This window comes from Pogona vitticeps, chromosome 2 (genome assembly GCF_051106095.1).
Source record: "Pogona vitticeps strain Pit_001003342236 chromosome 2, PviZW2.1, whole genome shotgun sequence".
Lineage (NCBI taxonomy): Eukaryota > Metazoa > Chordata > Lepidosauria > Squamata > Agamidae > Pogona > Pogona vitticeps.
The window spans coordinates 241,273,763-241,284,760 of NC_135784.1; positions in this window are offsets into that span (position 1 = coordinate 241,273,763).

Consider the following 10,998-nt stretch of genomic DNA (forward strand, 5'->3'; position numbering starts at 1 on the left):
TGAGATTCAGGCTTTCAAAACCACCAAGACCTGGAGGTGTGTGAGTTCTTAATTGCCTACCTCTGATAAACTGGCAGCCAAAGGAAAAGAAAACACCGCCTCTTTCAAGACTGAATTGGCTTGGATCAAGTCCACTTGCTAATCAGAGTTTAATTAGAACACTGCTAACCTTAACATATTCAAAATGTGCAAAATGGCCCTGGCCTCTGTTTGTGTGGTTGGCATTCTCTCTCTTGCCCTACGGTTTCTGCTGAGATGTGCAGCTACAGAACGAAGCACCCAAGCTTAGAAAAATGCATTATGCTGGCACGATGAATTTTTATAAATCAGAAACCTCTCCATGACATTTAGACTGTGCATACTCAGCCATTACTAAAAGAACATCAGGCGCCTGCAGAAATCCATGAAACAGCAGGTTTCTCCACTTACAGTACAGCTGCCCACAACTTATGATCAGTTTCAAGTATCCGATTAATGAGCATACTTAGAGAAACATAAATTAAACTAGCAGGCATCAGTCCTGCCTCATTTCTCTCTTCTTCGTTGCTGCATGATTAGTTCTATACCCAGTTACAGTCTGATGTGGGGTAGAGGTTAGGATAGTGAAATGGAATGTGGCAAACCCGAGTTCAGATTCCTGTTCAAAGCTTTGAGCAGGTCATAGTCTCTGAGTTTGATCTACTTTGCAGACCTGTTGTGATAGCACAGTGACAAGGCCTCATGCATACTGTGCAGAATTGCTTGCCGGAAGGATGGTATCAACACACATGTATTTACTTGTTCTCAAATTTGTATTTGATCTTTTATAAAAATCACTAGAGGCTAGCATGCCTGTGCTTTTAGGTTACAATTTGCAGAATTTCTGAGGTAGCATCTGGGAGTTGTAATGGAAAATCACTAATATGGTTATCTCTAAAAAATAACTATTGTATTAAAAAAACTTTCTGGGAAAGAAAGGATGATAAATCTCAAATGACTGAGTGAGACAATTAATCATTTTTTTACTTTGGTTTGTCTTTTGTACACTAAAATTCACAGCAAACTTTCCCAACAGTTCATGCTTCATAGAGCATGCTTTCAAAGTGGAAATTTTATTTATTTCTCTAAATACTTCTGGATTGGTTTTCTGCCATTTTGTTGTTTACTCGTTAAATCTTGTACGACTCTTAGTGACCCCATAGACCAGAGCACACCAGGCCCTCCTGTCTTCCACTGCTTCCCAGAGTTTGTCGAAGTCATGTTGGTTGCTTTGATGACACTGTCCAACCATCTCGGCCTCTGTCATCCCCTTCTCCTCTTGCCTTCACACTTTCCCAACATCAGGGGCTTTTCCAGGGAGTCTTTTCTTCTCATCAGATGGCCAAAGTATTGGAGCCTCAGCTTCAGGATCTGACCTTCCAGTGAGCACTCAGGATTGATTTCCTTCAGAATAGATAGGTTTATTCTCCTTGCAGTCCAGGGGACTCTCAAGAGCCTCCTCCAGCGCCACAATACAAAAGCATCAAATTTTCGGTGGTCAGCTTTCTTTATGGTCCAGCTCTCACTTCCTTACATCACTACTGGAAAAACCACAGCTTTGACTATTCAGACTTCTGTCGGCAAGGTGATGTCTCTGCTTTTTTAAGATGCTGTCGAGGTTTGTCATCACTTTCCTCCCAAGAAGCAGGCGTCTTTTAATTTCGTGGCTGCTGTCTCCATCTGCAGTGATCATGGAGCCCAAGAAGGTGAAATCTCCATATCCTGACCTTCTATTTGCCAGGAGGTGATGGGTCCAGTGGCCATGATGTTAGTTTTTTTTTATGCTGAGCTTCAGACCATTTTGTGCTCTCCATTCATCCTCATTAAGAAGTTCTTTAATTCCTCCTCACTTTCTGCCATCAGGATGGTATCATCTGCATATATGAGGTTGTTGATATTTCTCCTGGCAATCTTAATTCTAGCTTGGGGTTCATCCAGTCCTGCCTTTCGCATGATGTATTCTGCATATGTTAAATAAGCAGGGAGACAATGTGCAGCCTTGTCGTACTCCTTTCCCAATTTTGAACCAATCAGTTGTTCCATATTCAGTTCTAACTGTTGCTTCCTGTCCCACATATAGTTTTCTCAGGAGACAGATAAGGTGATCAGGCACTCCCATTTCTTTAAGAACTTGCCATAGTTTGTTGTGCTCCACACAATCAAAGGATTTTGCATAGTCAATGAAGCAGATGTAGATGTTTTTCCGGAACTCTCTGGTTTTCTCCATAATCCACCACATGCTAGCAATTTGGTTTCTAGTTCCTCTGCCCTTTTGAAATCCAGCTTGTACTTCTGGGATTTCTCAGTCCACACACTGCTGAAGCCTCCTTATTTGATTTTGAGCATAAATTTGCTAGCATGTGAAATGAGTGCAATTGTACGGTAGTGGGAGCATTCTTTGGCACTGCCCTTCTTTGGGATTGGGATGTACACTGATCTTTTCCAATCCTCTGGCCACTGCTGAGTTTTCCAAACTTGCTGGCATATTGAGTGTAGCACCTTAGCATCATCTTTTAAGATTTTAAATAATTCCACTGGAATGCTGTCAACTCCACCGGTCTTCTTGTTAGCCATGTTTTCTAAGGCCCACTTGACTTCGCTCTCCAGGATGTCTGGCTCAAGGTCAGCAACCACACTATCTGGGTTGTCCGGGAATCCAGATATTTCTGGTATAATTCCTCTGTATATTCTTGCCACCTCTTCTTGATGTCTTCTGCTTCTGTAAGGTCCTTATCATTTTTGTCCTTTTGTCATGTCCATCTTTGTACAAAAGGTTCCTTTAATATCTCTAATTTTCTTGGACAGCTCTTTGGTTTTTCCCTTTCTATTATTTTCCTCTATTTCTTTGCAATGTTCATTTAAGAAGGCCCTCTTGTCTCTCCTTGCTATTCTTTGGAAGTTCACATTAAATTGTCTGTAACTTTCCCTATCTCCCTTGCATTTTGTTTCCCTTCTCTGCTATTCGTAAGGCCTCGTTGGACAGCCACTTTGCTTTCTTGTATTTCCTTTTCTTTGGGATGGTTTTTGTTGCTGCCTCCTGTACAATGTTACGAGCCTCTATCCAAAGTTATTCAGGCATTCTGTCCACCAAATCTAGTTCCTTAAATCTGTTCTTCACTTCCACTGTGTATTCATAAGGGATTTGGATTAGATTATACGTGACTAGCCCAGTCCTTTTTCCTACTCTCTTCAGTTTAAGCTTGAATTTTGCTATGAGAAGCTGATGATCGGAGCCACAATCAGCTCCAGGTCTTGTTTTTGCTGACTGTATAGAGCTTCTCCATCTTTGGCTGCAGAGAATATGATCAATGTGATTTCGGTATTGCCCATCTGGTGATGTCCAAGTGTACAGTCGCCTCTTGTGTTGTTGGAAAAGAGTGTTTGTGATGACCATCTTGTTCTCTTGACAAAACTCTATTTGCCTTTGCCCTGCTTTGTTTTGAATTACAAGGCCAAACTTACCTGTTGTTCCTTTTATCTCTTGACTCCCTACTTTAGCATTCCAGTCCCCTATAAGGAGAAGAACATCTTTCTTTGGTGTCAGTTCTAGAAGGTGTTGTAGGTCTTCACAGAATTGGTCATTTTCAGCCTCTTCACCATTGGTGGTTGGTGCATAAACCTGGATTATTGTGATGTTGAAAGGTTTGCCTTGGATTCGTATTGAAATCATTCTATCATTTTTGAGACTGCATCCCAGTACAGCTTTTCCCACTCTTGTGGTGTACAAATTATTAAAACCCTCCAGAAACAAACTTAATTAAGAACAGAAGTTGCAAGCCAGAAAAAAAGGGAATATAAAAAATATGAAATAAAAGATAGACAGTTTAGCACAATCTGGTGCATGTTTATGGAGAAATAAGTCTCTCTGTAAATCTGCATGTTGAGACGTATTCCCAAATAAATCTGCACTCAACTATTTTGTAAGGCTGCAGTCACCACTGTGATTGCCATGCCTTTCCTCAAAAAGATGTAGCTTGTTCAGGTGCAGAAGTGATCCTTCTTTTGTCTGCTGAAGTACAGCTTCTATGCCTCCTAAGAAGTAGTTGTGTATTGTAGGGATGAGCAACAAATCTGCTGAATTTATTGATTTTTGAAACTGTTATTGTTTTAGTAGGCATGGGAAAAGTTATTATTCCTTTATTCTTATCAGTAACTTCAGAATTTCACAGACGGCCTAAGACTAATTCAGGTGGGATGCGGGATTTTGGGAGCTGTAGTAAAATGAATGAATGAATGAATGAATGAATGAATGAATGAATGAATGAATGAATGAATGAATGAATGAATGAATGATAAATAAATTAATAAATAAATAAATAGATAGATAGATAGATAGATAGATAGATAGATAGATAGATAGATAGATAGATAGATAGATAGATAGATAGATAGATAGATAGATAGATAGATAGATAGATAGATAGATAAATAAATAAATAAATAAATAGTGCTAGTTATAGCAGTTTGGTTCCATTTTAGAAGACATGACCCCACTCCTACAGAATCCTGGGATTTGTAGTTTAGTAATGTAGTTTGATGAGGAAGTTGGAATTTTCCATCAGAAAGCTCAAGTGTCCACAACATTTAACCAAACTCCAGATCCTAGGGTTTCATCAGATGGCACCAGGGTTATTAAAGTGGTATCAAACTGTATATAACTACTCTGTTTTCCCCAAAATAAGACCTAACCTGAAAATAAACCCTAGTACAATTTTTCAGGATTCTCTTAATATAAGCCCTACCCCCAAAATAAGCCCCAGTTAAGTGAAACCCCACCCTCCACCATTGTCCAGCATTGTGCAGCATCCAGAAAATGACATGACTGTATTTGAATACATGTAGATTGTTGTACTTGAAAAAAATAAAAGAGCCCCTGAAAATAAGCCCTGATGTGTTTTTGGAGCAAAAATTAATATAAGACCCTGTCTTATTTTCAGGGAAACATGGTATATAGTGCAGATACATTCTGACCTCTCCCATCTCTTGAGTTTTTGAGTCCAGACAATGCTGCCAACATTAGTTTAAAAGAGTGCTCACAAGAAGGGAAATTGAATTGTCTGCTAACTGCTTGTTTCTTATGGCTGTTATTGTATTTCTGTTTCAGTCCATTTTTTAGAAAAATATGGTTTTGTTTCACTCAGTTGGCTGCTGTATGGACAACTGATACACTATAGAATGCGTCACCTCACAGAAAGGTATTCAGCTCTGGATATTAAAAACCTACACATTTCTCCTTAAGTGTTCTCCAGACGGACTACAGCTTTAGCTTTCATTGTGCCCAAGCAATACAGCATTGGACATGAGTATTAGAGCCAGTTCATTTCTCATGAATTTGCCATTTCCACTTTATAGTCATCTGCCTGAAAATGTCCCAGTCCAGTCCACTTTCGTTCACTGACTCCAAGCCCTGCAATGTTTAAACGTTCCATCTCTTGCTTTCCAGTTTACCTTGATACATACTTTTCTTGCTCCAACTGAGTGTTGTACAGCATCAGATTTTCTTTTCACCTCTGTGCATGTCAGCAATTAGAGATCATTTTGGCTTTAATCTAGTTGCTTCATTAGCTACAGCACTATTTGTACTTGCCCTTTGCCCTTCCCCAGTAGTTAAGTGAGTGCTTTCCAACCCAGGGGTTTAATCTTCCGGCACTATCTCTTCTTTCATTTTGGACTGTCTCATCATAGGGGTTTCCATGGTAAGAAAGGTTCAGCATGGTTTATCATCGCCTCTTTCTGTACCGTACTAAGGTAACAAAAGTTAGCTTCAGTATCATCACCATTGTCTGTGAAAGATCTTCTGCCAGCATCACCTCCAGCGACTGCTCAGTAACTGCCCTCCAGAAGTTTCTCCACTCCATCACTACTGGTATTGTTCATTCTCTTCTGCTTCCTCATGCAGCTGTTACTTCTGAATAGGGTGGATGCATTTTAATCTAGTGCCTCAGCTGCGAACATTCCACCTTGGCTGACCCTGATAGGAGTCCAGGCTTTTAATGGAATCTACCTACTGACAACATTGCTCTCAGCTTCTCCAACACAGTCAAAAGGTGTGCATCCAAGAAGAAGATTTCTTGCCATAAGTAGATGAAATTCCTAGGTATAATTGCACCTTCTTGGAGCATGCACCTGACATGGTTCAGATAAGAATATGACATTCATTTTGTGAAAGAACAGGCCTTTAATCTTAGAGTGGTGCCAAAAAATGAATTTTGCGTATCTTACTGGATTTAAGGAGAAATGATATGATAAGGTAAGAAGTCTGCAACATTTCAGAAGGATACATAGCCCTATCAGTCACTCAGTTCTGCACTCTGATTCCTTCTCCTTACAGTCATTTCTTGCAGGTATACTATCTGTCTATCTGTGGCCCTTTGGATCACCAGATCAGCTTCTGGGAAACTTTCAGGAAGCCCAGATGCAGTACAAGTTGTTATGGAGGGACTCCTCCTTCACCTCAGAGGATCAAGAGATTTCTGAAAAGTGGCCTGCTTCTATCTCGGATTTGGCTAAATTTTATCTATGTCCTTAGTAGATGTTTCCATGACTGAGCATCTAAATGACAGGCCACACTCAATGAAGATTCAACAAAGACACAGAATATGTAGATTAGGCCCATCTTCTTCCTTATGCTGCCTTGTTTACTGTACTAATAGTTGAGGTCTGTATGAATAGCTTTTACACCCCCTCACATCATGATCAGCACTGAAAGGCTTGATTAGCTTTGTTTGTCATGGACATCTCAGAATGCCATCAACATGCTTGCCTTATCCCATTCCCAATGTGTTCTCAGAATTCCATACAGGCATGTTTGCATTTTTTTTATCTGCATCTCCCCCTAATGTATGTATTTAAAAAATATTTTCCTAATTAACTAAAGTGTGTGTAATTTCTCTACCACATGCGGATGCACATTTAATCACCTGGATTTTTAAATCCATGCATAATTTTGGAAATATTTTTTCTTCATCGAAAGGCAGTGCAGTCCTAGGAGACATGAATTATCAAGTCGAGATAGGTTTCCTTATCCTCCTCAGGAGATGCAAAATTGGTATGTTTGTAGTGGAATATGAACCCAGCGCAATCCATTTTTTAAATCCTGAGTTTGGTTGTGCATGGGCAGAATGGCTTGGCTCTTGTTCAAGAGAAATAGATATTGACTTCCAGGGACTAGTGATTATAAAAGAGAGAGTGAGAGGGGGAAAAAATAAAAGAGAAAAAGAGAAAATGTTCCTTTCACACACAGGGTGAAGATTTGGGTCAACTTTCAGGATGGTTTCTTGACCCTCTAATTACTATTATTAATGCTCTTAACAAGACTCTTTAGAAAATCCTTCTGCTAAGAAGGGCCAGGAGTGAGCTAATGAGCATGAGAGGGAGGAGAAGGTCCTTGCTGAAATACTTCAGCTTGCTAATTGGGGAACGACAACGAGGTTCCTCTCTTCAGGATGGGAGAGAGAGAGAGAGCCTCAGAGAGGCTAACTAAGGATGCCAATAAGAACTGTACTGTTGTGTTGTTTTTTTAAAAGCCTGACTTGTCATTTTTAAATATACCTACTGCTGCTTTGACATAACATGGGATGTATTTTAAAGTAACAGTAAGTAACTCTATCCTCCCAACAGGCTCTTGCAGGATTTATTTGTTTTTGTTTTTTAAAACAAGCTAGCCAGGTTTTTCCAAGGGCTCACAGCTTTAATGAAGAATAATAATCTAAGGCTGAAGTTGGCAACAGGCATCCCTCTCATTCTCCCTTCCCAAATAAAACCTGAGAGTCGGGGATGTTCTTGCAGGCATAGCTCTGTTACTGTCATGTAACCTCCCAGTACTGTAACAACAAATAGATTCCCTGAAGAGAGTGCTGAGAGGCAAGCTGTCTCTACTTAGATTGAACTCTGAAAGTTAGAAGTGCTCTGAGGAGGGCTTTTAATGACTGGAAGGGAAAGTGGGGGTTGGGGGAGGGAAATGAGATTCTCACAATAGAATGACACGTTCATTTGGGGAGGGTTTGGTGTAGAACACAAGAATGATGCGAGTGTATGTGCATAAACCCCACCATCATTACCATACTTCGTTTTCCTGTGGAAAATCATCCCGCCAATTGGTTTGTAGTATTTTCAGATGTGGGCTGATGCAAGCCAGAGGTAGGAAATGTTACATTTTTGAACGCTGACTTCCAGAACACCCCATCTGTGCTGGCAAATCTTTTCCCACCAGAAGCATACAGAATAAGCCTCCACGGCCCCGACTCTCAAATAAAGAAACAACACTTCTCTGCCCCAGATTGCTCCCTGCTGGAATGGCATTCCTACACCAGAAGCAGTCATTGCCACATGTGTGTTCTGTAAGAGACAGAAGGAAAAAGATTTTAGAGCCAGATTTGAGATCAGCCACATAGTTTGTCTGAACCACTGGTTCAAAGAACATAAGAAGAGCCCTGCTGGATCAGGCCAAGGGTCTATCTAGTCCAGCTCCCGATATCTCACAGTGGCCATATCAGATCCCTCTGGGAGCACACGGGACAACTAGATACCTGTCTCCTGATACCCCTTCACTGCATCTGGCATTTTGAGGCACCTTCTTTTTAAGCCTGGAGATTATACATCCCCATCATGGCTTGTAACCTGCAATTAACTTTTCCTCCAGAAATCTGTCCAATCCCCTTTTAAAGGCATCTAGGCCAGATGCCATCACCACATCCTGTGGCAAGGAGTCCCACAAACTAACAACACTCTGGGAGAGTGAGAACAGACAATCCTTTTGTCTGTTCTCACTCTCCCAACATTCAATTTGAGTGGAGGTCCCCTGGTTCTAGTATTGTGGGAGAGGAAAAAAAGCTTTTCTCTGTCTACTTTATCCACCCCCTGCATAATTTTATATGTCTCAATCATGTGTCCCCCCAGGCACCTTTTCTCTAGACTAAAGAGCCCCAAACTCTGTAGCCTTTCCTCATAGGGGAGGTGCCCTAGCCCAGTCATCATTTTAATCACTCTCTTCTGCACCTTTTTCAGTTCCACTATTTTTTTTTTTTTTTAGGTGTGCTGACCAGAACTGTACACAGTACTCCAAGTGCAGCCTTACCAGAATTTTGTACAATGGCCTTATAATGTTGGCTGTTTTATTTTCAATCCCCTTTTCAATGATACCTAGCATGGAATTGGCCTTCACTGCCGCCGCACACTGGATCGACACTTTTCATCGAGCACACCAAGATCTCTTTCCTGATCTGTCACAGACAGCTCAGAACCCAAAGAAAAGAGATCATACTCATCATCTCAGTATGAGAACTTTTCAAGTACAAACAAGAGTCCAATTCATTTAAAGACGTTTATTGAAAAAGAGCAGTTTCAATGGAAATGGGATAAGGCAGTATAAGAATTAAAGGGTCGACATTCACAAGGAAGGATAGATCATTTAGAGCAGTGGTTCCCCCCCTTTGGTCCCCAGATATTCTTGGACTACAACTCCTAGAAACCCATCCTGGCCAGCACAGCTAGTGGTGAAGGCTTTCGGAGGGTTGCAGTCCCATAATATCTGAAGAACCAAGATTGGGAACAATTTATTTAGAGGATGCAGTACGTGGGGAAGTGTCAGACCCAGGAGAGTGCTTGGAACTGAAACCATCATCATGAATTGTCCTGGTTCACAGTTTTCATCACATTCAAATTCTTTTTCCTTAACCAAACCATCATCACTTACTTAAGGCTAACAATTGATGCAAGCCACTTTTTAAGGAGAAAGGCAGAGTAAAAATATTTTAAACAAACAAACAAACAAACAAATGGCTTGCACCCCAGTTTTAGCCCATCTTTTATGACAACGGGAGACTTTAACCTACTCTTTTCTGCAGTGAAGACCTTCCTATGTGTGACTGGCATTTTTACTTCTGTTTGTACCAAACTGGTGTTTTGACATTTTAGAAAACCAGTTCTGCCACCATTCTCCAAGACTGAGGACACTTGCTCATGGTCTAATTCTATTTTTTTTTTGTTATCTTTTTTTGTGTCATGAACTGAGACGGATTATTATTCAAGGCATTGCCTTTCCAACTATTTTACATAAAAAATGAATTATTACTTATTCATTCCTCAGATAACTCATTGGCTGAAATCATCTGGCGTAACTTACGCCTGCAAAAGAGTGGGGAGAGCAAGTTTGGGTAATAACAACCTGCCTGCTTCTGTCCCATGGCTTTTCCAACCCCCATGGAGTCCCTTTTATCACACAGAAGCAAGACAGAAGAAGGAAGCCTTTAATTACTAAAAATCTTCCCCTGCTTGTAACATCATCTAGTGGGGATGATTTTTTGGAAATTGAAGCCTTCTCCTGTCCTGAGGCTCCCATGGCTTCACAACAATGAAAGGAATTACATGGGAACTGGAAAAACCACAGGACAAAAATAGAATGTGATCTCGTCACCTTTACACAGGCATAAGTTATACAAAAGGATTTCAGCTGTGAAATGTACTTTAACCTTGACCATTGACTATAGAGATATCATATATGGCTTACAGCCTATATTGTAATGGTACATTTCATACTCATTCATTCATTCATTCATTCATTCATTCATTCATTTAGCTTATCCTTATGACCTTATACAGTACTTTAAAATCTATGCTTATCTTAATTGTGCCTATATATTTGTTCAAAACAGAAAGCCTTTTATAATCTAAGCCAAGAAAAGTGGAGGCCCATTGTCCTGAACACACTGTTACCCTTATGTGTCATCAAGTCATGTACACTTATGGGAATCTTAGCAGGATGTATGAAGTATGTGAGACATTCAAAGAGTGGTTTACCATTAACATCCACCTGATTGAGTTTTCATGGCCAAGCAGGAATCTGAACCCAGATCTCCTGAGTCCTAGGCTGACAGCTAATCACACTGACTCTCGTCCTACATATATCACCCACCCACACCATTTGTCCTATAATTGTTGGATACCGGAGCTGCACTTTTTGAGTGCTTTTTATATTGCCTG